This window comes from Chanodichthys erythropterus, chromosome 6 (assembly GCF_024489055.1).
Source record: "Chanodichthys erythropterus isolate Z2021 chromosome 6, ASM2448905v1, whole genome shotgun sequence".
Classification (NCBI taxonomy): domain Eukaryota; kingdom Metazoa; phylum Chordata; class Actinopteri; order Cypriniformes; family Xenocyprididae; genus Chanodichthys; species Chanodichthys erythropterus.
This window is the reverse complement of record NC_090226.1, coordinates 13,977,135-14,003,586: the sequence shown is the minus strand read 5'-3', so window position 1 is coordinate 14,003,586 and position 26,452 is coordinate 13,977,135. Positions and strand designations below refer to the sequence as shown.

The 26,452-nt window shown below is 38.2% G+C and overlaps 1 protein-coding gene across 10 annotated transcripts in view; it reads left to right on the top strand.

The window, feature by feature from the left end:
- The first annotated feature begins 9,960 nt into the window (after positions 1-9,960).
- nfasca (neurofascin homolog (chicken) a) overlaps positions 9,961-26,452 on the top strand; it is a 62,951-nt gene continuing 46,459 nt past the window's right edge. For 9 of the 10 annotated variants that reach the window (XM_067388176.1, XM_067388173.1, XM_067388171.1 and 6 more), the window contains exons 1-2: positions 9,961-10,203; positions 24,110-24,168. The gene's annotated coding sequence lies outside the window, so the exon portion shown is untranslated. Of the gene's footprint in view, positions 10,204-23,981; positions 24,014-24,109; positions 24,169-26,452 lie in introns of those variants that run through there. The other variant, XM_067388169.1, reaches the window with a different exon arrangement.

Genomic DNA, 26,452 nt, shown 5'->3' with positions numbered 1-26,452 from the left:
GTTATCCCTGTTTTTTCCCACGGCTCTAAGGAGGATATGAGACTACCGTTGTGATGGCTCTTACAAGTTAGATTAAACAATTTTCAGTTTTACTCAAATTAGGGTGATGCAAAAATGAGTACACCCCACAACAAAAACTACTACATCTAGTACTTTGTATGGTCTCCATGATTTTTAATGACAGCACCAAGTCTTCTAGGCACGGAATGAACAAGTTGGCGACATTTTGCAACATCTATCTTTTTCCATTCTTCAAGAATGACCTCTTTTAGAGACTGAATGCTGGATGGAGAGTGATGCTCAACTTGTCTCTTCAGAATTCCCCATAGGTGTTCGATTGGGTTCAGATCAGGAGCCACTGAATCACTTTCACCCTGTTCTTCTTAGATGTGTTTTTAGGATCATTGTCATGTTGGAAAAGTGCATGACGACCAAGTGATGGTAGCATCTTCTCTTTCAGTATAGAGCAGTACATCTGTGAATTCATGATGCCATCAATGAAATGTAGCTCCACGACACCAGCAGCACTCATGCAGCCCCACATTAGGACACTGCCACCACCATGTTTCACTGTAGGCACCATGCATTTTTCTTTGTATTCCTCACCTTTGCGACACCATACAGTTTTGAAGCCATCAGTTCCTAAAACATTTATCTTGGTCTCATCACTCCAGAGTATAGAGTCACAGTAGTCTTCATCTTTGTTGTTTGGGCCCTTGAAAACTCTAGGCGGGCTTTTTTGTGCCTGGGCTTTAGGTAAGGTTTCTTTTGTGGACGCCACCCATGCATGCTATTCCTCTGCAGTGTACGCTGTATTGTGTCATGGGAAATAGTCACCCCAGTTTGGCTTTCTACTTCTTTAGATAATTGCAGTGAACTTGTATGCCGATTTTCTTCAACCCTTCTCATCAGAAGACGCTCCTGTCGAGTTGTTTACTTCCGTGGATGACCTGGACGTCTCTGTGAGGTGGTTATAGTTCCACCTTTTTAAAATCTATCAGTGGGGTGTACTCATTTTTGCATCATCCTAATTTGAGTAAAACTGAAAATTTTGTTCTACAAATTATATTATTAACCTTACTTTCATGTTATAAGTTAAACTGATGTTATATAACACTTAGTCTTGTCAACATTTTGGAAATCGTTTTGTGTTCATTGAGATATTGTTTAAAATGTTACTTTTTGAAAGGGGGTGTAAATATATATATATATATATATATATATATATATATATATATATATATATATATATATGTGTGTGTGTGTTCTGAAGGGTCATGTGACACTGAAGACTCGAGTAATGGCTGCTAAAATTCACAAGTAATATATTACAATTTAAATTAAATAAAAAATATATATTTTTCTCAAATTAAAACATAATATTAAAATATAATATTTCATAATATTACTGTTTTACTGTATTTATGATCAAATAAATGCAGCTTTGATCTTTTTTTTTCTTTTTTTTTACATTAAATTAGATAAATTGACCTGTACTTTCTTTGTATGTTCTTCTCAGTCTGAAGGATAATACAATAAGTTAATTTCCTGTAATTAGTGCCACAAGTCTGTATAATATCCAGACAGAGACAACGTCCTTGCAGTTGTATTGTCCTTTCTTGATCCTTTATAGTTGCTGATGCTGTTTTACAATGGGCTGCAAATCTGAATAAAACCATGTACATTTATTTAGTCTTTTTGAAGGACCCTCAGCAGACCTTCTGAGACCTGTATAGAGTTACAAGTCGCTATCAGTGTTTTCAAACAGAACAGGTGTCCATTGGGTCCCACTGGGAGGTTACATCATCTTCAAGGCCTATTGTATTAATTCATAGGCTTAAACAGTGTGTTATGTCATACGTAGAAAGGAAGCTTTGAATTGATGTAGGATATCTTTTGGATTAAAAAAAAAATCCACTTCCCTTATCTGTGCAAGTTATTGATCTAAAGCAGATGTTATGATCTCTATGGCACAGATGGCTTGTCTTGGTTTTGTAATTACATATGCAGGACTGTCTTGTGGTTCTGCAGTCCAGCTGCTTTGCCCCATTGTATTCTTAGACGTTGGTGGTGTGTGTGCGTTTGGGGGATACGCACGCGCGCTGGCAGGAGACCAAAGCTTTCCCTCCCTTGTCCAGACTTCTTGAGGGCAGATCGGGGCTCCGCCAGCAATTAACTGAAGAAATGACAACACCTCCTGTTGATATAGGCTCCTGAAGAACCGAGGGGGAAGGGTCAACGTGCCTGCATGCGACAGCCGGCGTTTGACCGACAAGCAAGGAAGGGCTTTTTGTTAATTCTGATTCAGCCTTCTGTCAGTGTAGATGTAAAGTAGGTCTGGAGACTAAACTGAACCGCGACCCCAGGGTTTAACACACTGGATGTCAGACACGGGGTTGACTCTTCTACTGACACAGTTAAACGCTCTGAGCCCTGATCGGTGGCGTGTTTCCTCCTCATCCATATGTTTTCGATGTGTCTAGCCCACAAAAGTTTGCTTTATAGGTCAAGTGTGCATATGCATATTGACAAAGATCTGGAACAGTGTTGCCAATTTAGCGATTTTGTCACTAGATTAAGTGACTTCCCTGCCCCTTTTTACGACTTTTTTTTCCAAAAGTTTAGGGATAAATCTAGCAACTGCTTGGACAAACCTTATCTAGATTCTTATTTTGCCCTCTGATCTATATTCATATTTATATAAACCAATGAATTTGCCATTATGATGTCATCTAGTGACATTTAGCTACCAGTTTTAGCTGCTTTAGTTGGCAACACTGATCTGGAATCTCACACTTAGCCTTTATGCTGCACATTTAGCGTGTGTTTTTTCCTGACAGGAGAAATTGTGTGAAAGTCATGAGGGGCTTTTGCACCGGAGGAACCTTTTCATAGTTCCTAGAACTATTGGCTGAAGTACCCGGATTTTGCCATGTTCACACCACAGGAACTAGGAATGATTTTAGTTCTAGTACCTCCTTTTGGGGGAACTAAATTAGCTCCTACTTCAGAGTAGGGTCTAAACCAGCACTATAGGAACTATCAGTGACATAAGTGTACATTGATTGGTCAAACGCATGTCAAACACTGGCATTTTTAAAAAGCCGTGTAAACATATTTACTTCGCGAACATGGAAAACAGCGATAGCGGCATATACCTGTTGTCTTTAGGGCTGTGTTTTTTTTCTCCACCTCAATATGTAGTACTGAAAGTGGTCATAGGAGATTTTGTCTCTTAGCCCCACTTTTTGCACTTTCAGTCACGTAAATTATGCATTTACATTCCATTTTTGTTATCACGAAAACACGTTTGTAAATGCCCTGCTTAAAGACGCCACTGTCGGCCGCTTCAGAGTTCCTATTCCTGATGCAAATGTAACCAGGAACATGGCCTGGGGGTGAAATTAGTTTTCAGGGAACTATCCTAGTGGCTAGTTCCTATAACTGAGTTCCTAGAACTATTTGGTGCGAAAGCCCCTATTGATGGTCATATGATTAGGGGCTGTTTACACGACACCATTTCAACAAAAAAACTAAACTTTTTATGCGTTTTGGCCATTCATTTATGTCAACAGCAGTTTGGCGGCCTCAAAACGAAAGATTTTGAAATTAGGTTTCAAAGTGCAAGTTTTTGAAAACGATACCATTATCCTCTCCATGTAAACAACAAAAACGTGAATTTGTGAAAACGGTGACATCATGTGCAAGTGTATTACATTTTCATTCTATAGCTGCACAATGTTTCTTTACAAAGTAACGTCGCCAACTACTGGCCTGGCGTGCATAGCACAGCGTTTTTAGTAGTTTTCGTGGATCTTCGTTTTGACAAAGTTGTCGTCTGTTTTTGAAAAAAACTAAAGTGTACTAAAAATGGAAAAGTTTTAAGTTTTTAAACACATAGAAAATGTTGATGCTCAAACAATAAAAAATAATTGGCTTGAATATATGAATGTACATGGACAAACTAAAAGTAGTGTGAAAATATTATTTAAGATATAATCCAGGCTGAATATTTGTCATTTGTAATGCTATATTTGTTTTTTATACATGCAGACCTTATACAGGCCTGATTTGGGTGCTGACAGCATATAAACAGTAATTACTGTAGATAAGCAGATATTTCACATCATCAGCTTTTCCTGTTACTTTGTACAAAATAATATGCCAAAACATTCAGAATCTGTCTTTGTTAGTTTTGACCCTGACAGGAATGCTGCATTGGCCAATCAGCATAAAGGACCAGTTTCATAAATATGATGGATGTAGCATAATTTATATTGAGGTCATTTCACTTCTTGACAAACTGCTTCCTTAGTTCTTTCCCCTCTCTCTGTGATTCGCTCTCTCTGTCTTTATGTGATTGTTGAGTCGCTCTTCAGAGAAACCGTCTACATGACCAAGAACATTCTGATCCAAACACTCTAATATACACCTCTAATAGCCCTGCTGTTCAGGGTCTTCATTGAATTACAGTGTCTGCCCATGTTCCTGCTTCATCTAACCCCTGTGCCAGCGGCTTATTGGGGGAAACTCAGACAGCCAGGTACCCTGCTGTTAGAGATATTGTGTTTGTGTCAAGGCTGTGGCCAACCTGACATCTGCTCTGTGGTTGGACAAGGGACATGAGCTTAACCTATGACCCTTCAACTATTTAATGGTTTACATAACCGATGATGTCACGACCCTGTTAATGAGACACTTTCTATTTATGAAGCCACTCGGTCAAGCTGTATTGTAGATGTTTTAGCTGTCTAAAGTATGGTCACATTTACTGTTGCTCAGTGAAATTTTGCTGGTGAAATCTGTTTCAATAGTAATCTGCGCATTCAAAAAGTATGGAAAACGTGTATGGGGTGAAAAGTTTCATTAATGTTGAGGTTGTTCGTCTGACCTCACTGACCAACAAAAGCTGCTTGGTTTGAAAGTGACATACATTGCTACACTATTGTGGACAGTGGACAATGAACCTCTTTTGCCAACAAAATTTTGCTGAAATATCACTAATGTAACCACACCTTTGCATTTTTGTTTCAAACATTTTTGGATCTAAGTTAAAGCAAGGAACATATGAACTGAAGGAGAGATTTTTACTTTAAATTGCCCAAAGGAAGAGCTTCAGGATATATGGAAGCGAATCAATATAATTGATCCCAATAGAATTTATGTTGTTTCGGGTCATAAAAACGCTTTTTTCTTTCTTTGATTTTTTTTGCTCTTTATGTGGCTGTTAAATAAATGTAAGAAGAGAGTGAATTGTATTTTGGAAGAAAGGAAGGACTGTCTCAAGAGTCGCAAGACTAATGTGGATGTATCTGCTTCGCCTTCGGCAGCAGCTGTTCTAAAGGACCGCCATTAATCTGACCCTCTGACCGGCTCTGTACACAGCAGGTTGAGTGGAGAGGGGTTTTCAGATCAATGGAGGGTGGGACGGAGAAGGACAGAATGTGTGTGTGAAGAGGTATGGACCTGATAACGAAAGACCAGCTGTCCCCTAAGAGCTCCCAGAACTCATCAACAGGATCAGCGAGAACTTGAGACACACTTTTCATCATATTTGTACTTCCTCCAGGCCTTTTGCATTAGGTGTCAATCTTAAAGGGATGGTTCACCCAAAAATAATAATTGTCATCATTTACTCACTCTCATGTCATTCCAAATCTGTAGGACTTTCTTTCTTCTGTGGAACTCAACAGACATTTTGAAGAACTGTTTAAAACAACATTGATCACCACTGATTTTTATTCTATGAACAACAACAACAACAAAAAAAAAACAACATTTCACAAAAGAAAAGTTGTACTGGTTCGGAACAACATGGATGTACATTTTAGCTGAATTATCCCTTTAAATACATTTAGCAGGCTCTAAATGGATGAATCAGAATTGTTAACATCTATTTAAAGTGAACTCGCTCTATTATGGGGTTAGTAGGTAGCAAAGGTATCAACTTTGTTTTGTACGGTGTTGATGTAGGGAAAACTGGCTCGTTTGTGATGTATAATGCCTCTCATTGACTGAGGAAGTGATATATCACATAAACAGATGGGAGGCGTGGGAACTACATACAGTATACACCTGGATACTACTTCATCTAGATGACTTTAACACTTTGTTGACCTGACCAACCACTGAGAGCAGGATCATTGCCAAGTGCCATTAGCTAACATGCAGCATGCGTCTTTCTTAGGCGTGATGTCTTTGAACAAGACAAAAGATGTCCTAAAAAGAATTGTTCATTCAATTAATATTTGGTTATTTATTCCTAGAACTGTCATTGTACACAGTTTGGAGTCAGTAATATAAGAAATTAATACTTTTATTAAGCAAGGATGCATTAGATTGATCACAAGCTAGAGTAAAAACAATAAACAAGTAAAGATTTCTATTTTTTTTTTCTTTTTTTTTTTTTTCTATTTCAAAATTTTTCATTAAGAAATCCTGAAAAAATTGGGGGAAAAAATGAAAAAAAAAATCACAATTTCCACAAAAATGTTAAGCAGCACAGTTTTTTTTCAACATTGTTAATAGTAAGAAATGTTTTTTGACCACAAAATTAGCATATTAGCATTATTCTGAAGGATCATGTGACACTGAAGACTGAATATTCAGCTTTGCATAACAGAAAAAAAATTACAGATGGTTTACACATACTGTTTTTACTGTATATTTTTTTATTAAAAAAATGTATCCTTGGTGAGCATTAGAGAAATCGTAACCTACCCCAAACGGTAGCGTATGTCATCATAAACTATTCCTTTAACTGAGAATAAATACCAGTAAAGTTGCCATTATGTTTATCTGGCTATACAGACTGTTTTATGGTGTTTTGACGCACAAACAAGTGCTCAAAAGCTGCTGGTTTACACGACCGAACATGTCAGAGTGGGATTCACTCCAATGGGAATCACATGGACCCGATTCAGCTCATTACTGACAGCTTTTGTACATGGCCTCTCTCATAAATTTGGCAGCTCCCTGCCTTCCCAAGTGTGCTCTTCAGACCTCTCGTTAGTCTCTAATGAGCCGCCCCGTTGATTACTGGGAAAGGAGAAAAACAAAAAAGCAGAGGAACATCCAGTTTGCCTCATTCCATCTTTCATTTCCCTCCGACACCGACAAAGGATGCCTTACTTTGCTCAAACATCCATGATGCTCCACTGTTGCTTCCCTTTGTTTTGCTCATGTCCTGTCCTGGAGTTCCACAAACAACAAGAGCCTTTCTATCTTTCTCAAATACATCCATATTTCTCTGCCTTTTCTTCTCCTGTCATCTCTTTCTCTTCTTCCACCCCCTCTCCCGCTCTTGCTCTTTTTAACCCGTGCCCCTCCCTATCCCTCTCCTTTTGTGTCCCGCAAGCTGGTTTAAATATTTAAACAATGCAATTAGCGTTACACCTGATGCAATTGAAAGACGGGCCCTCTGTGAACGTATGCTTTGGCACGGCAACAAAGCAGGAATGTCTTTGCTCATAGTCTTTAATGTCAGCGTCAGATGCATACAGGATTCTTAACCTCAGAACTAGTCATTGAATTAAAATCTCTGGGTGTCACTTTTACTACTGATCTATTACAGACTGTACATTGTGTTTAGTACCTTGTTTGATCTGTGAATAGAATCAAATAGAATAGAATAGATTGAATTTAGTGATGCAAATTTAGTGATTTGTCTTTTCTCCATCTCACTGCTTCCTCAGAGTGATTTAGATCAGCTCCTTGTCATTTCTGTGCCAATCTTGAAGAACTGAAACAAACCTTTTATTTAGTCTTACTCCCTCTGTTTTGCATCTGCCAACACGGAGCCCCCACAGCAGACGTCAGTGGAAAGGAAAAAATGTTAAACATTTCTCGTAATAAGGGAAACCCATTCTGTCCTTCACTGTGCTTGGACTGTGAGGTCACAAGCAAATACGCTTCAACAACAAACACAGTTTAATCTCGACATTTCTTGTTTGTTTGTTTTTTTGTGGCAAACTGGGGAATAGTGAAGTTGCTGCAGTGTTTAATCTCGCTTTGCATTGAAATGAGGGATTGAGCTGTTATCTTTGCATTTGTGCTCTCTGTGAAACTCCTGCTGATAGATGTGCGGTCACAGAGGAGACCCCTTATCATAATTTAATGTGCTTACCATAGAGAACTAAATACCTCCAAATTGCAAATCCACCTTGGAGACACAGGATCAAGGGTCCTTCTTAGAGTTAAACTGTCAATCAGCTGCAGTCCTTGGCTTGTAGATGGTCTATGGTAAGCTATAGTAATTTGGCTTGACATGTCTGCATCATTTAGACAGTAAGGTGAGATTTTCTTGACAACTTTCTGATTCAGTACTACTTTCATTCATATATTCCATGTATTCATGAAAAATGATCATAAAAATGTTTAAATATACCTTGTAATGCCATTTTTGGAGCAATAACTGGCAATGTTTCTTCAGGTCCTGTGACAAGGATACGCTATAAGGTTTTTTATGCATTGTCATTCGGCCCATAATTCTTTCTATCCCAGCCAGGCCCCATAAATTTGAGCAACTGCCCTGTATGATGGTACAAAATGGTACAAAACTGGTTCTTTGCCACTTGTGCCATGGTACTGCATGATTGCCATATTCTTACACCACAGTATACATTACTGTTAAAAAGTTTGGGGTCAGTAAGTTTTTTTTCAAAATAAATTAATACTTTTATTCAGCAAGGATGCATCAAATTGATCAAAAGTGATAGTAAAGACAATAATGTTATAATGTTACAAAAGTTTTTGTTTGTTTGTTTGTTTGTTTGTTTTTTAAATAAATGCAGTTCTTTCGAACTTTCTGTAGAACACAACTGATGATTTTTAACTCCAACCGTTGCCGTCTGTCAGTCAAATAATGCTAGTGGATGGGAACTTCTACTATAAGAGTAAATAAAACTTGCATAGACAAGTCCAAATTAAACCCTGCGGATCGTGACGGCACATTGATGTCCTAAGACACGAAACGATCGGTTTGTGCGATAAACCGAACAGTATTTATATCATTTTTTAACTCTAATACACCACTATGTCCAACCGAGTTCAGCACTCGCTTAGTGAGGTCTGATCGCTCTCTGACAGCGGCAGTGATGTTTCGCGCATATACTTCAATGAGAGCGAGACATCACTGCTGCTGTCAGAGCGCGATCAGACCTTACTAACGAGTTAATTTGGACTTGTCTATGCAAGTTTTATTTACTGTTAGAGTAGAAGTTCCCATCCACTAGCATTATTTGACTGACAGACGGCAGCGGTTGGAGTTAAAAATCATCATTTGTGTTCTACTGAAGAAACAAAGTCACCTACATCTTGGATGCGCTGGGGGTAAGTAGATAAACATCAAATTTTCATTTTTGGGTGAACTATCCCTTTAATGAACCTTTTGTTTGTTTTGACTTGAAGAAAGGGGTTAAATATCTTTATCATTTCAACACTCACTCTCGTTGTCCGGCTGGCTCTGGAATCTATCGATCTTCATCCATATTAGACATCTCTAATCATATAAAGCGAGCATTTGCATGTTGTTGACATCGTATTGATTTGTCAGTAGGTGACATGAGGACAGGCGAAAAGGGGTCCAGACGTACACGAGATTGAGAGGTCAAGCTCAGAGGGAAAGCCCTGGAGGAGGGGAGAGTCTTCCACCCCAGCCTGAGAAACGCTAAATTCCCCCCAGCTGAGAGCAGGCGATGGCCCGCTCGGAGAGGGGGGAGGAGGGCATCACACCCGGCCGCCTCAATTTTACATATATGTCATGTGTTTGTGTTTTTTCCTTGTGTGTATGCCTTTTAGTGTGAGCACGCGTGTGTGGATCTTTTTCAAAGGGGGGAGGGGTCTGCCCACATGGTGATTAATTATTCATTAGGTGGGTGGGGAGAAGTCATAGTAGGAGGTGACAGACGGGGGAATCTGTGTTTGCTGTGTTTGAGGGAGGCAGAAAGAGAGAGGGGACATCTGAGACAGTTAGTAAGGGCTTGAGGAAAGGATGCACAGAGACATAACAGCCCCCAGAAGACACTTCATTAAGGAACTACACATGCTTTGCTTCTTGATGGCACAGATTGTAAGCCACAGTGACCTACTCCTCTAGTCAAAGGATTTTAAACCAAGCCGGCCCAAATGAAAGAGGAATCAACTGTAATAGAGATGACAGGCCAGCTCACTCCTACCAGATACGGAGACCTTTTTGCCTGAAAGGTAAATTGGATTTGTTTTCCTACGTATTCATTGGTGCGCCTCAAAAGCAGACACTGATTATAGCGGGCTGAATATTGCCCTTTTTTGTTTCTGCCTGCATGTCTCTGTTCTCTTTCATTCATTCTTGTGTGTATTTCATCCCACATGCTGACCGCATTACGCTGGGCTTTGTTGCTCTGACACGTTTAGACTTGTGGCTTATTCTATAAGTAATGTTAAGCTTTTAATTAATAAATAAAATGTAAATATTTAAATTAGCAGATAAATTAAATATTTGAGCAATTAAATAAATATTTGATCAAATACGTATTTAAGTAAATATTTGCGAGATTGACAAAAGCAGTCTTATTAAACTAGTCAAACTGCAGTGTTATTGTCTCGCTGACAATAATTGTGTGCCTTTGATCTGTGATTTTTGGTTGGTCACTGTGGCTGCACCCTATTCTAATAAAGGGCCTTTGAGACTTTTAATGGGTGTCCACTTGTAGACTTGTATTATTTGTCAAATAATATGAAAAGAGCACCATGCATGTGATTTTATGAGTTAGTCATTTCCTAAATCAGTCTGGCGCTTATTGATGAGTGGTCTGCTGCAGATGAGGACATATTGATCTCTGAGTTGGCGCTGGACTACATGTTGCGCGTTTGGGGTCTCGTAAACTTCAGTGGCTCTGGCGATGACCTTTGTGAACTATGTTGCATTGCCCTCGTACTCGTTCTAAAGTCTTCTGTCTCTCTGCATGTCTGACTGCCACTAAATGTCATCTTAGTTCCTGTCAGACTGAAGAGGAGTCTTTATTTAACCCTAAAATTAGATCAGAGCTGTCAGTCAGATGCATGTTGTGTTTAGCTGAGGATGTATGGATCATGTGGAAGAAAACGCTCATTTACAGAAGCACGTACACCAGCTGCCTTTGACAACCTCAAGCAAACCTCGATTTCACTCTGTGAGCTGTCATTGTCTGTTCCATGTAGATTGATACTCTGCAGTGACTGTCTTTGTCTCAGTGTAAGTTCTGAGAGATTGTAAGCGTTTAACGACTTACTTACTATTTATATTCACAGACAACAATTAGAGCACACTAATGAAAGTGTTTATGGCGTTTCTTTTCTTTTATTTGCTTTCATTCTGAACATATTTTTTTCTCTTTCTCTTTATCTGGCTTTTCTCTGATTACACATTTGTGGCGGTTTTGCACTTTTTATCAGTTTAAAGTACTCTGCTATTAGTGTATTCAATGCTTACTATAAAAGGAGCATTTTAATGTGTAATTTTAAAACCATAAATATAAAGATGATGGTTATTTTAATACAAATCCTTTGTAAAATCCCTTCTGTTTATTCAATTCGATGCAACAATTAATGTAAATTAGTTTTATAAGTGATTTACACCAAAATTTGGTCGGAATTGTTTGTATAGACAAGTAGTCCCGCCTCCAAACTCTTGCGATTGGTGGAGACATAATTTGCCAGATGTTGGATCCCGCAGATATTTTTAATATTTTAAAAATGTCACAGCATTTAGTCTCTGGGAGAAGTCAAATGGCTTACTTGTTTTTCTCACTAATGTCACGAAAATTACGCAATTAGCCTACACAAAAATTTCTGTGGTGAAAGCAGTTGTTTCGTATTTACAACATAGCAGTCACATGTGCAATCAGAAAAAGGCTGTTTGGCTGCCCAGACTTTCCAGAAAATATCAGTTTTCATTGAGCTGATACGCGGCATGTCGAGATGTCAGGATTTGTTCTGCCATGTGTATCTCTGCAACAAACGTGGGGATAAATGGGCCAGTGTCATTTTACAAAACAGCTTCTGTCACACCTTAGTGTAAGTATTGTTAGCGAAGTAGACCAAAACCAGATGCATGCAGAGTGAAGTTCTGGATGAATGCACCTGAAAAGGAGCAAAAACATCTCAGGCTTGTGACAATGGCATTATGGCATTGTGTAATATCATCAGCGTTGTTGAATCAGCCATACAACCGGACATGCAATACAAGGGGCTGATTGTGTAGATCTGTGTGTATATCTATGTGTTTCTGTGTATGGGGGGCTGGAAAGCCCATCCTTTTGTGTGGGCTAAACAGGAGGAGGTTAATGTACTCACAGATAATGCACAGAGAAGCTCTTTCACTGTAAATATTTAGACTGAAGGCTCAAAGACGCATCAATTCCTCCTAGGAACATTCACAATTTTCCCACAGTGGCAGACTCATTCCAACTCCAACACACACCTTCAGAATTTCAAAATTACAACCAGTTTCAGAAAAAAATGCTAGCATCCTGCTTAATGCATATATCTTTTATGTATATATCTATATATACTGTTTATTTATATATACGCCGATCAGGCATAACATTATGACCACTGACAGGTGAAGGGAATAACACTGATTATCTCTTCATCGCGGCACCTGTTAGTGGGTGGGATATATTAGGCAGCAAGTGAACATTTTGTCCTCAAAGTTGATGTTTTAGAAGCTGGAAAAATGGGCCAGCGTAAGGATTTGAGCGAGTTTGACAAGGGCCAAATTGTGATGGCTAGACGACTGGGTCAGAGCATCTCCAAAACTGCAGCTCTTGTGGGGTGTTTCTGGTCTGCAGTGGTCAGTATCTATCAAACGTGGTTCAAGGAAGGAACAGTGGTGAACCGGCGACAGGGACATGGGCGGCCAAGGCTCATTGATGCACGTGGGGAGCGAAGGCTGGACCGTGTGGTCCGATCCAACAGACTAGCTACTGTAGCTCAAAATATTCTGTTTCTGATAGAACAGTGTCAGAATTCACAGTGCATCACAGTTTGTTGCGAATGGGGCTGCATAGCCGTAGACCAGTCGGGGTGCCCATTCTGACCCCTATCCACCGGCGAAAGTTTCGACAGTGGGCACGTGAGCATCAGAACTGGACCACGGAGCAATGGAAGAAGGTGGCCTGGTCTGATGAATCACTTTACATCACGTGAATGGCCGGCTGTGTGTGCGTTGCTTACCTGGGGACCACATGGCAAGCCAGAGTGATGCTTTAGGCAATGTTCTGCTGGGAAACCTTGGGTCCTGCCATCCATGTGGATGTTACTTTGACACGTACCACCTACCTAAGCATTGTTGCACAGTACCATGTACACCCTTTCATGGAAACGGTATTCCCTGGTGGCTGTGACCTCTTTCAGCAGGATAATGCCACAAAGCAAAAGTGGATCAGGAATGGTTTGAGGTGTTGACTTGTTGACCGGGCTGTTTTGGTAGCAAAAGGGGGATTAACACAATATTAGGAAGGTGGTCATAATGCTATGCCTGATCGGTGTGTGTGTGTATATATATATATATATATATATATATATATATATATATGCTGTATACTGCAAAAATAGTAAGCTTAATATGCTAATATGCTATTCTGTTGTTCATAGTTCTGTTGTCCTCGCCAAACTAGTATCAAGCCTGATTTTCTACCAATACAATGCACTCTGATTGCAAAAGGATGAATTACTTTGTAAAATCACTGTTTAAAATCAGTAATGTACTCTGTATAATTTCTTCTGCCTTTCAAAGTGGATAAATACCCTGTTATAGAATTAAAAAGCCATTTACATCTTGAGTTTGGGGCAGACATGGATGGATTGTTCCAAAACGTCTCCAATTAGTCCAGGTCTGTGTCCTTTAAAAAGCCTTCTGCTTTCCATAATGAGAGCTTTAGCACTGGTGACACTGGCGCTGCTCTTCTGGAGTATTAATCGTTTCCCTTGTGTTCGTGTCAACCCTAGCTAAGCTCTTCTGCCGCCTGTGTGGTGCTGAGTGAATCTAACATAGTCTGTTGTGGCAATCTCAGCAGAATTACCATCATATGCAGCATAATTGCACCCAAAGCATGGTTCAGCTGTTAGTCAGCGCTTCCAGACCTTTGCTTCTGTTTTGAAATTTAATGCAATCATCTTACAGCTTGGCTACAACAAGATCATACTGTAAGAAGTGACATTGTGAAGAGAATATGGAGCCAGATGCTCGAATCCCAGATGGGGAACAGTTGTTGGACCCTTGAGCATTGCGCTTGAACTGTGTGAAAGTGTGTGAGTGAATGAGTAATGTAATGTGAAGTAATTTAATATCAAGCACATTGCCTTGGTTTCATTCAAAAACATACTGAGGAACACGGAAAAGCTATAAATGTTCTTGTTTTGCCAAGATCACCAGAAGACCAAGGCTAATCTAAAGAGACTTGGCTGTGAGATTAGAGGAAAAGACTACAGTATTAGCACCATCAAAAGCTTGAATATATTTCTGGTCACCTCAATTTTTGATCCGTTCATAGCCATTATTGCAGCTCAAAGCTGTCAGAGCATGTTTTATGGATGTTGCATGACGGACGACGACAGAAACGTGTTGCTAGCATGTAGAAATAACCCACATCAATTTCCTATGACTGTAAGAGATAGGTTGTATTACATGCCCATAAAATCCACCAAAAATGTGATGAATAAATTCAGAAGTATGATTTATACGTCTCTAAAAAGCATTGACCTGAATTATGACCTCGTGTTGCCTCATGCACACAATCACAGCGCCTGAGGGCAATAGAAGGAGCTGAAGCAGACAGGAAGTTCAACAGAGGCTGGCATGGAATACTGATTCATCAGAAGTCAGTTCACTGTGATTTGCTGGTGTCTTTAGATATGACTGAAGGGTGAATCTTGAGGCTTTAGGATTTAGCATAAACTACAAAATTAAGAAGGCACCGTAAATAGCATGCGCATATATTATCTTCAATGCCTGAATGCACCAACCGCATTGACCCTATGGCGTTTGGAACAGGTTCAATCGGAATGATTTAGAACAGGGATGGTCTCCCACAAAGCTGGTCTTCTCTCTGCTTCAGGGACTTGAAAAACAACTCATGAACCCTTTGGATCCTATGAAGTGAAGCACAAAGTAATTAGCAGTATTTTGGGGGATTGTCTCTTTGTTTGAATATGATTAGCAAAGAGTGTAAGTGTGAAATGTGTTTCATGTGTGATTATGGATTTCTTAGCAGCATGTTTTAAAGCTTTGTCTTCTTTGGGAAGCCTTTGTTGTTGTATTTGTACCACAAATTTCCCAACCTTTTTCCAGTACCCCTCCATCAACACCAAACTAGAAATGGATTAATTTTACCAATTTGTTAAATATTTAACATATAGTTTGTGATTATTTACTGTATCGATAGCCCTAATTATACAATTCTACAACACGAGGCCAGGTCAGTGCTTTTTAGAGACTTATAAATCATACTTCGGAATTTATTCCTCACATTTTTGGTGGATTTTATCTCTTACAGTCATAGGAAATGAATATATACAATGCAATACAGTATATTAGAACAAAGTCCCTTTAAGACAAGTCATTTCACTCTTTGAAACTCCTATCGGGGCATGCGAGTGCAGCTCCCATCTCTTTGAATGGGGAAACATCAAATTCTCCAATGCTGTTTGCCAGGCTTTCGATTAAATTTCATATTTGAAATCACCAATGAAATCTGAGAACAACTGTCTCATGAATTTTGTTTCTAAATGCTCAAATTATGGCAAAAAAACTATATTTTTCAGGCTGGATCAGGCTAATGCGCATGGGTAGTCCTAAGTGTGCGTCTCTGTAGGAAGCGCGCGTCTGACTGTTTCTACAGGAACCGGAGCTTCTAACGGCCACTGCAGTGACGCGATGACTTTACTAATCGGTGATTCGCTTTTATTTAGAAGGCGGGACTTATTCCGCCATATTGCGCGTTACACTTTCTCCCATTCAAAACAATACGAGTGACGCATCGTGTTATTCTATAGATTTTATTTGCAATTGTTAAAATTTGATTAATAGTTAATTGAAATTGTGTGTGTTTTACCTGTATATATTTAATATTAGTTACAACTGTACAATAATTTGGGCTGTCAATACATTAATAGAATCACAATAAGTTAAATATTTAACAAATGGTTAAAATGAACCCATTTCTAATTTATTAAATCTATTTTATATTTCATCATTTATTATACAAAGCACACTTTTAATTACTTAAATTTTTCTTTTTTTCTTTTTTTTGTAGTTAATCTTTTAAAGGTTTAACAAAGCCATCAGAAAATCTGAATTCTTCACAAATGCCTCTCTGGAACCTGCTGAAATGGGGTTTGAATAATCACTGATTGCGAATCACTGTTCTATATCTTTTATTGATTCCACTACAAAATTTGAGGTGCATTATTTATTAATCCCTGAGGTTAAAACATCATGTCTGCTCTTTGTCTGTATGAGAAGGGGACGTTTTCTCCGTTTTCATCTCATTCGTCGGTTGGCTTTCTCTATTACGAGACATTTAATGGCAGCGTGTGTCCAGAATAATCACAAAAGAATGAAAAGCCCACCCTCCTAAATTAGCTCCAGGGGCGTTTCTTGTAGTTGTTATTTTGCAGTGGATAGATTTCTGAGGTTTAATTAATGGATTTGTCAGCAGCTCGTCTCTCGGACCCCCCTCTTCTGTTACACACTCATTCACACATAGACTCAAACACACATGCAAATTCAATCAAACGCACACGTATCCATGCACACACATACTAACGGCCGTTTCTTATCATCTAGCGAGCGAGAGTCTCTAGGGACTATATTCACACCTATCACACTATCCTCCAATCCCTCCTTATGATAAGTGCTAACGGAGGAGGAGCAAAAGACACGGGGAGGAGTGGGGGACCCATGTCCCAGGAGGTGGGATGGCACAGCTACAACCATTAAGAGATCCAGAATGTATTTAATCACCACGGTAACCCCAGGCAGATGGACCCATCCAGGAAATGAGTCCCAAGCAGCTATTTTTGTAAACCATCACTCTTAACCACTGTGCATCTTCACTGATAAAAATCATTGTGTGCTTGTGTTGTCTATTTATTTATTTTTTTTAAATAGTATTTGCTTGAGAACTGTATTAATTGAGCAGCAAAATTACATTAATATTAAAATTATATTCTTGAATTAGTTTTTTTTTCCCTACTGGCCAAAGAAACAAACAAACGAATAACATTTTTTATCTAATTTTAAGGGGGGGGAATTGTGCTGATTTGTGATTAAAATGAGTCTTAATATCTTTTGTAATATATATATATATTTTTTTACATATTTTTCAGCATTAAACTACTGATAAAAAAAATATTTTAAAAGTATTTTTGCAGTGGTACCTTTATTTTTAAGGAAGAGGATATTAGATTGAATGAGTTTTATCATACATCAATATAGTCAGTCCATCATCGAGAAAAAAACATGATCTTTAAAGGTGCCCTAGAATTAAAATTGAATTTATATTGGCATAGTTAAATAACAAGAGTTCAGTACATGGAAATGACATACAGTGAGTCTCAAACTCCATTGTTTCCTCCTTCTTATATAAATCTAATTTGTTTAAAAGACCTCAGAAGAACAGGCGAATCTCAACATAACACCGACTGTTACGTAACAGTCGGGGTGTACGCCCCCAATATTTGCATATTCCAGCCCATGATCGAGGAATTACACATGGGCAGGCAGTATTAATGTCTGGATGAGCACAGCAGAATCATTAGACTAGATAAGCAAACAAGAACAATAGCAATAAGCAATAGCAATAATAACTGACGTGATCCATGATAACATAATATTTTTAGTGATATTTGTAAACTGTCTTTCTAAATGATTCGTTAGCATGTTGCTAATGTACTGTTAAATGTGGTTAAAGTTACCATTGTTTATAACTGTATTCACGGGGACAAGAGCCATCGTTATTTTCATTTTTAAACACTTGCAGTCTGTATAATTCATAAACACAACTTCATTCTTTATAAATCTCTCCAACAGTGTAGCATTAGCCCGTTAGCCACGGATCACAGCCTCAAACTCATTCAGAATCAAATGTAAACATCCAAATAAATAGAATACTCACATAATCCGACGCATGCATGCAGTATGCATGACGAACACTTTGTAAAGATCCATTTTGAGGGTTATATTAGCTGTGTAAACTTTGTTTATGCACTGTTTAAGGCAAGCGCGAGCTCCGTGGGCGGGGAGCGTGAGCATTTAAAGGGGCCACAACATGAATCGGCGCATTTCTAATTATGCCCCAAAATAGGCAATTTAAAAAAATCTATGGGCTATTTTGAGCTGAAACTTCATAGACACATTCAGGGGACACCTTAGACTTATATTACATCTTGTAAAAAAACATTTGATGGCACCTTTAAGTTATTTCTCCAATGCTGTCAATAGAAGCTTCACAGGAATCAGCATTAAATATTCATAACTGGCCTGTATGTGAACTCTCAATCTATATGTATAAAATATACAGAATACAGTGTTTATGGCTAGTTTATGGTGTCTGTTGTTTTGAATTCACTAAAGCTGTTCATTCAGAATAATATTGTCTGGTATATTTTTAGCAGAGTGTTTCTGAATGACCAGAATCCTGTTCTGTGCAGTAACACACATCTGCTGCACCCCTAATGAACCTTTATTACTTAGTATCCCGGCAACAACACACAGGTGCGGTTTACACCATTTTCATTTTTATTTTCCATTTTTATGCCAGCGTAAGCCTTTGAGTCTGATTAAGGGCTGTACATTTTGTACCTTCCATTCCTGACTTTAAAAAAAAAAAAACAACCACCCCATAACAGACACACATATGCGCTAGCTTGGTAATGGGCATAGTACACACCTCCTCTGGGACGAGCTTTACACTCAAACACATATACACACAAACACCCCTTACCCGATGCTGTTGCTATGGAGCCCTAGTGACCAGGGCGTCTACCATTGGCCACGGCAGGAACTTTGTATAATAAGCTATTGGGTTGCATTTGTGTTCAGATGGGGGCAGGAAGAAAGTGAGAAAGAAATGAAAGATAGAAAGAAAGAAATGAAGGAACTTCATGATAGTATATGTGAATTGGTTACTGGGTCATTAGCAGTGTTTTGTAGGAGGGTGTGTGCTTGGTAGGATTTGTTCTTACCTATCGCTGTCTCTCCCGAGGCACTATCTCATCTCATCTTATTGAGTTACAGGACATCCACACAGCAAAACAGATTTTTATAATGCACTTAAACAGAATAAATGAGATAAAATATAAAATCAATACAAAAACACATCAAAGAAGGTTTTCCATTGGACTATTTACTTGAATGTGTGACCTTTTTGCGATTGGATAAATACTGAATTAAACAGCAGGAAATGAGAGGAAACCGAATGTGCTGGCGGAGATTAGACAGAATCCAATTTCACTTTAGAAAGGAAGAGACTAAAGCTGTGCTGAAAGGATGTAAGAGGGTGGTCTTCTTTAAGGAGAGGAAGGGGTCTTAAATATTTCAGATGTGGTGCACAGCATGTTGTAGACATGAAGTAGGCAGATTAAAAAAACACTGCTATGTTAGAATGTGATGAACAGTGAGCAAACTAAGGAGAATATACCTTTATATATCTGATTCAGAGCATGTAATGGTGTACAAACTGTATGTTTTCAAATTTGGCTATTCTTTGGGAATCACTGAATTGTGTCAGATTCTCTTGACCCTAATTAGACACATTTCTAGGTGGCATTCACACAGGGAAGAAAATATAAAGCGCTCTTAATAATATATGCATCTCTCCGATGATGATTAGATTTGAGATGGATTTGAATGATTAGTTGGAGTTATAAAAGAGTTTGTGTATGTGTGGTGAAAGTCTCTTCAAGAGATTCTTCATGTATGTATATGATGATACAAGTAAATATTCAATATTGGCTGTTCAATATCCAATATAGCCATCTAGTTTTGATTTTGATCCTTCAGAAATTGTTCTAAAATGCTGATTTGATGCTCAAGAAACATTTCTTATTATTATCAATGTTGAAAAGAGTTTAATATTTTTTATTAGATTTTTCAGGATTCTGAATTGAAACGTCAAAAGAGCAGCATTTATTTAGAATAAAAAAAACTTTAGTAACATTATGAAGGTCTATACTTTCACTTTTGGTCAATTTAATGCATCCTTGTTGAATAAAAATATTAATTTATGCCAAAAAAACTTTACTGACTCCAAACAAATCTGTAATCAGCCGTCCTTTAAATAAGTAAAAGTATTTAAAGAGTTAGTTCACCCAAAAAGGAAAATTCACCCTCATGTCGTTCCACACCCGTAAGTCCTTCGTTCATCTTCAGAACACAAATTACGATATTTCTGATAAAATCCAATGGCTTAGTGAGGCCTCCATTGACAGCAAGATAACACTTTCAAATGCCCAGAAAGCTGCTAAAGACTTATTTAAAACAGTTAATGTGACTACAGTGGTTCAACCTTAATATTATGAAGCGACAAGAATATTTTTTGTGCGCCAAAAAAAACAAAATAATGACATTATTCAACAATATCTAGTGATGGGCGATTTCAAAACACTGTTTCATGAAGCATCGAAGCTTCACAAATCTTTTGTTTTGAATCAGTGGTTCGGAGCGTGTATCAAACTGCCAAAGTCACGTGATTTCAGTAAACGAGGCTTCGTTACGATTGATACACGATTCGAAACAAAAGATTCGAAAAGCTTCGAAGCTTCATGAAGCAGTGTTTTGAAATCGCCCATCACTAGATATTGTTGAAAGAAGTCGTTGTTTTGATTTTTGCCGCACAAAAGTATTCTCGTCGCTTCATAATATTAAGGTTGAACCACTGTAGTCACATGAACTGTTTTAAATATGTCTTTTAGCTTTCTGGCCGTTTGAAAATCTTGCCGTCAATGGAGGCCTCATTGAGCCATCGGATTTTATCAAAAATATCTTAATTTGTGTTCCGAAGATGAATGAAGGTCTTACGGGTGTGGAAAGACATGAGTAATTAATGATAGAATTTTCCTTTTTGGGTGAACTAACCCTTTAAGTCTATGACTTTCATGCGATTAAGCCTTCAGGTCGTTTAAAACCAGTGCTGTCAAAAATGTGTTTATTTTTTATTTATTTTTCATCACAAGCTCTTCAGAGCATCATGACCCAGATCTTCTCCTTGCCGCAAGGATCCTCCTCGTGCCACCTTCAGTAGAGTAGGTCAGCATCTGGCAGCTTCCGGTAAAACATCCACACAGCTCTTGCCTCTTCTGCTCAGAAGGGTAGTGGTTTCATCCACAGCATAACTTTTATGCATAAATGTCTCATAAAGGTGTCATTTTCCAGATTTTTGCAGGTGTACATTATTTCTGAATTTATATCAGGTAATTGACAGTAATGAGTGGGAGGAAGAGGCAGAGGAGGAAGAGTTTCGGCTCTAATCAGGAAGAGGCAGGATTGATTTATCGTTCCCCTTAGGGCTGGAGATATACCTCTTTCACTCCATTCCTTTTCCACCATCTTCATCCCTCCCTCCTCCCCCTACTTCCTCTCGGTTTCCACCTAACTACTTCTCATTCTGTTCCTCCATGGTCCCCCTTTTCTCCATCCCCTCCCTTCCCTTTCTCTGCCACCCCCTCCCTGCATCTATTCTCTCCATCCTCTCTCCTGGTATAACTAGGTCATTCTGCAACATTGAACCATCGCTCCTGCCAACCATGAGATCCACACAGCTCTGCAACCTTCTTTCTTACCTTCCCTGAAGTCTTCATAATGTATCTAATTTATTTTTATTACTTCATCTTTAGGGCATGTTTTGGTTTCATTTGAAGCATAAGTGTGTCCATAGCCATCCACAACCAAGCTTTAGTAGGATGACGTTGCATATTTTCTTCTATAAATCTCTGGACTATTTTGGCCATCTGTGTAGGCCGTTATTACTATGGCCTTCTGACCTGTAAAGGCTAAAAAGGTCCAGTAATGGATAATGTCAGAGGTCAGACAGGAAGTGTATTCCATAAGGAGCAGATGTTACTGGAAAATATGAGATATTTGGGCGACAAATAGACAATAGATGTAAAGCTAAAGAAGCTTGTAAACAATGCACTTCAAGGGAGGCAGAGAAAACCTTTTGTGGCAGTAGCGGCTCCTGATTGAAAATGTAGGTAAGGCAGTTTCTGGGACTTAGCACCAGTTTATGATAAACCTTTTGTAAGCTTTATATGTAATTGTTGAACACACGCAGAACACTTTTGTTCAGCATTGGTCTGCTTTATGTTGGAGAACAAACATGACTTTCTTTTCCTGATTGGAATTCCTCCACAACTTTAATACTTTAAAACAACATTCGGAGGCAATATATATACTACTTTAAGGCAACTCAGAGTTTCCAGGTTTGCTAATTAAAAAGCCCAGTTGCTATTCAAAACCAGCCCAATCACAGCTAGACTAGCCCATTTTTCACCACAGATTTACATTGTGGGGCGCTGTAGAGATGGGGAGGACTCAGGACTTATTTTTGTTGCAGAATGCTGAACAATTTACAATTTACTATTGATTCAGTTTATATAGAGGTCTGTTTTGGATGAATATTTTGTTGGGGCACTGCCCCACCTGCCCTTACAGACGAGCCGCGGCTGCCTCCTGGGAAGAGGTCTAGTGAAGTGTGAGCAAGAGACTGTTTATGATTGCGTGACTGACTGCTTGTCTGGTTGTCAACGAAAGCAGAAGTACAAACCACCTTCCTCCCGGCTTTTGTGTGTTGTTTTTGGTTTGACATGTCCTTATGTCTGTCCTTTACGTCAGAACTGTCCACATTTGTCACACAAAACTATACAACTGTTATCTTCACCATTTCAGATCTGACTATCCTGAAATGCCAGTCATTCAAAAGATTGATTTCTTGTGTAGTATATTAGGTCACATTAAGTTTCTTGCTCTTTCAATGTGACTACATTATCTTAAACAGTCCTTTGGGGGACTGCAAGGATGTTCTGGAGGTTGTTAATTGTTATGCATGTTATGTTGGTGTTTGGGGGGTTGCCAGGTAGTTGCTAGAGTGTTATGGCCATGTAGCTATGCATGGATTGCTACAAAAGGTGGTTGATAGGATGTTCTGGGTGGTTTCTTGGGTGTTCTGAGCATGTTTCTATGAAGTTACTAGAGTCTTCTGGTTGGCTACGTACTGTCCGACGTAAAAATAGCCCACTGCCAAGTCTCCCTGATATTTTGGCCACTAGAAATAGCTTGAGTCACTCCCTGAATATAAATCTGTGGGTTTATTTTGCCCATTTTATTGTCTTCCAGGCAATAAAAGTTATGGCACACCTCTCCTCAGCAAGCCATATGATTTATCATTCATGTTCATAGCAAAAATGGTGTTAGGAATAGTGTTTAAATTATATGAAGGAAAGTATTGTAGGCATCTCAGAATTGTGCAACTGGGAAATGTAATGGACACAGACAAGCTGTCCCCAAGTCGCACATCTCTAGCATGTCTTGAGCATGCTCACATCCACACAGTGTGTATTTCCTGTATGTTCTTCTACTCAGCGTCTTTAATGTCCGTAGAGATCAGTCTGTGCAGTGTGCCACAGGAGAACGAGCCGTCAGCAGGATTCACTCTCTATCAGCAGTTCATCCATCGCTCTTTATTATTCACGTCACTCTCATTCTCTTATTTCTTTTTCACTGATCTTTCTCCTTCAATTCCTCTATCAATATTATGTCAAGTCAGGAAATGCCTTATAGTCCTTCTGTTTGACAGAGGTCAAGCTCCCATGCCTCAGAGGTCAAGATTGCACAGCGCTTGTCCAGAACTCAGTAATCTCAGCTGTCTTCAGGAACAGAGATTTTGATGGTATATTTAAGTGAATTGTAATGCCTCATTGTATGTTGCAGTAAAGCCTCATGTCTGCATGCAGAGCACAATGAGTTTGGCTTTCTTTCTCGATTAAGTATCATCATGTAGGTACAAACTAAAATTAGACCAATAATAATAAATGAATGCAGATGAACAGAAATGTTTTGAAAATTATCATGAACTTTTTTTTGTCTTCACAGGTCTTAGAAGTCTCTGCCATCATCAGCCTTGTCATTGGCCACATTTCCAACCCTTTTGTGTAAGTTTATACCTATTATCTTGATTGCTCTGCAGCTGTTATTTTATGGTCAGTTGTACCATTTATTGATCATTGGCCATTAAAAAGTATTTGATTACAGATTGCTGTGATTGATCTATCAGAATTAGAAATATCCCAGAGAGTCAAATTTTATTTATTTTGTTTTTTTGTTTTGGTTTAGTTTAGTTTATTTAGTTTATTTTGTGTTTTGTTTTGTGTTGTGTTGAGTTTTGTTTTGTTTTGTTTTGTTAATTTATTTTATTTTGTGTTTTGTTTTGTTTATTTTATTTTGTGTTTTGTTTTGTGTTGAGTTTTGTTTTATGTTTTGTTTATTTATTTTATTTTATTTTATTTTGTGTTTTGTTTTGTGTTGAGTTTTGTTTTATGTTTTGTTTTATGGTCAGTTAAACCATTTAGCAGTCATTGGTCATTACTCAAAAATAATCACAGAATGCTGTGATTAACTATTCAGAATCAATTCTAGAGAACCATATTATAATGCATTACAATATTTATCTACTGCATTTATTCATTTAAATGTTTAAATGTAGCTACAAAAAGTAGCTTACATTTTTTATATCAAATGGCCCTGTTATGTCGCTGTGAACACTAATGGATGTTATCACATATACATACATGTTCTAGTGTCAACTTGGACATATAAGTAAACGGTACGGTAAAATCTCATGCCCTCAGGTAAAACGAGTGTAACGTTTTTCACATCTATTGAAAGTGGAGTGTTAAAACATGCATATGGTGTGTGTAAGTGACAGCTGTAGGGGGCATCTAGTCCAGCATCCTCAGAATCTGTCTCAGTGAGGAGCAGTGCTGAAGGGGGCCCGAGGAGGAGTGAGTGGGGCGTCTGGGCGGGGAGGCACGGCTCCACTGAGGGTAATTGGCTGTGATGGGCATGTGAGTATTTATAGAATGGGAGTATGGGTAATGTGTGTGTGTGTTTGGATGAGAAGACTGCCTGGGGCTGTACTACCATCAGCACACTAGGGACATGAAGAGAGAGAGACAGAGAGATGAAACCCCAGACTGCTAGACCTTCAACCTACAGTGACACCAAGGACATTTGCCCTCACAGTGCCATTTAGGTTTTTTTTATATATATATATATATATATATATATATATATATATATATATATATATATATATATACAGTTATGCGTCAAGTTGTTTTAATGGTTTAATTGTCATTTTTGCTGCATTTAGACTGGAAGGTTATCAGAGTTAGATTATTCATTTTAATATTGAAGTTTATTAATATTGACAAAATTTACTTTTTGAAAATATGTGTGCATTTAAATTTACATTTTTTTGTTCTTGTAAAACAGAGCAACAATATTGATAACTAACCTTGCACTATACAGAGATCATCTGCATAAAAGCGATATGAAATGTGGTATTGTTGAAAAATGTGGGCCAAGAGAAGCATTTAAAGGGAAAACTATAAAGGTCCCAAAATGGATCCCTGGGGCACTCCATACAAGACATGTAGATGATGAGAAGATTGTTCCTAAATTTACAGAAAAAGTCCTGTTTTAGTCCAATCAGATGCCAGTCCCCTCCCACTAATACCACATGTAGCTGACTGCCAAGTAATTTAGCAAAACAAGGTTCTACTAAAGCCTGATTTTTGTTGCCCCGTCTTACGGCATTACTCTATGAACACCACCAAACATAACATTATTGTCTATGTGTTTGTCCTTAGAAATAGTGAAATCAAACATCAAAAGAAGTCACTTAATGTTAATGTACATTTCTTCAAAATATTTATTTATATCTAGCTATTGCAAATAAATTAATGTATTCTTCAACTGATATTCACTTCTGGACATATTCAAGATGCTCACTCATAGCGTTTATTACGCTGCATTTGACTAATTCAGAAAAGTAATTTAATGGAAAAATTCATTTTCATTCATGTGCTTCATATTACGGTAAAATATGTGCACCTTAGGTTTATCATTATGCTTATATGAGGCAGTGAGAGTCTGTTATTTCATCCATTTGAATATTGATTTATTCTATTTTCTTTTGATGTTTGGAAGAGTGTCAGCAAATTGTGCACTTGAAATCTCATTGCTAGAGATTCACTTTGTTTAGACATGCACAAATGAACAAATATATAGTACAGTAGATATTAATGACATATAATTGTGAAATATGAGAAGAATCGAATACAAATGTTTAGACTTAGGTCAGATGACCAGATATTGGATATGTTTAGATTTAGAACAGCATATATGGCCCAAGTCAATACATTAAAAAATATG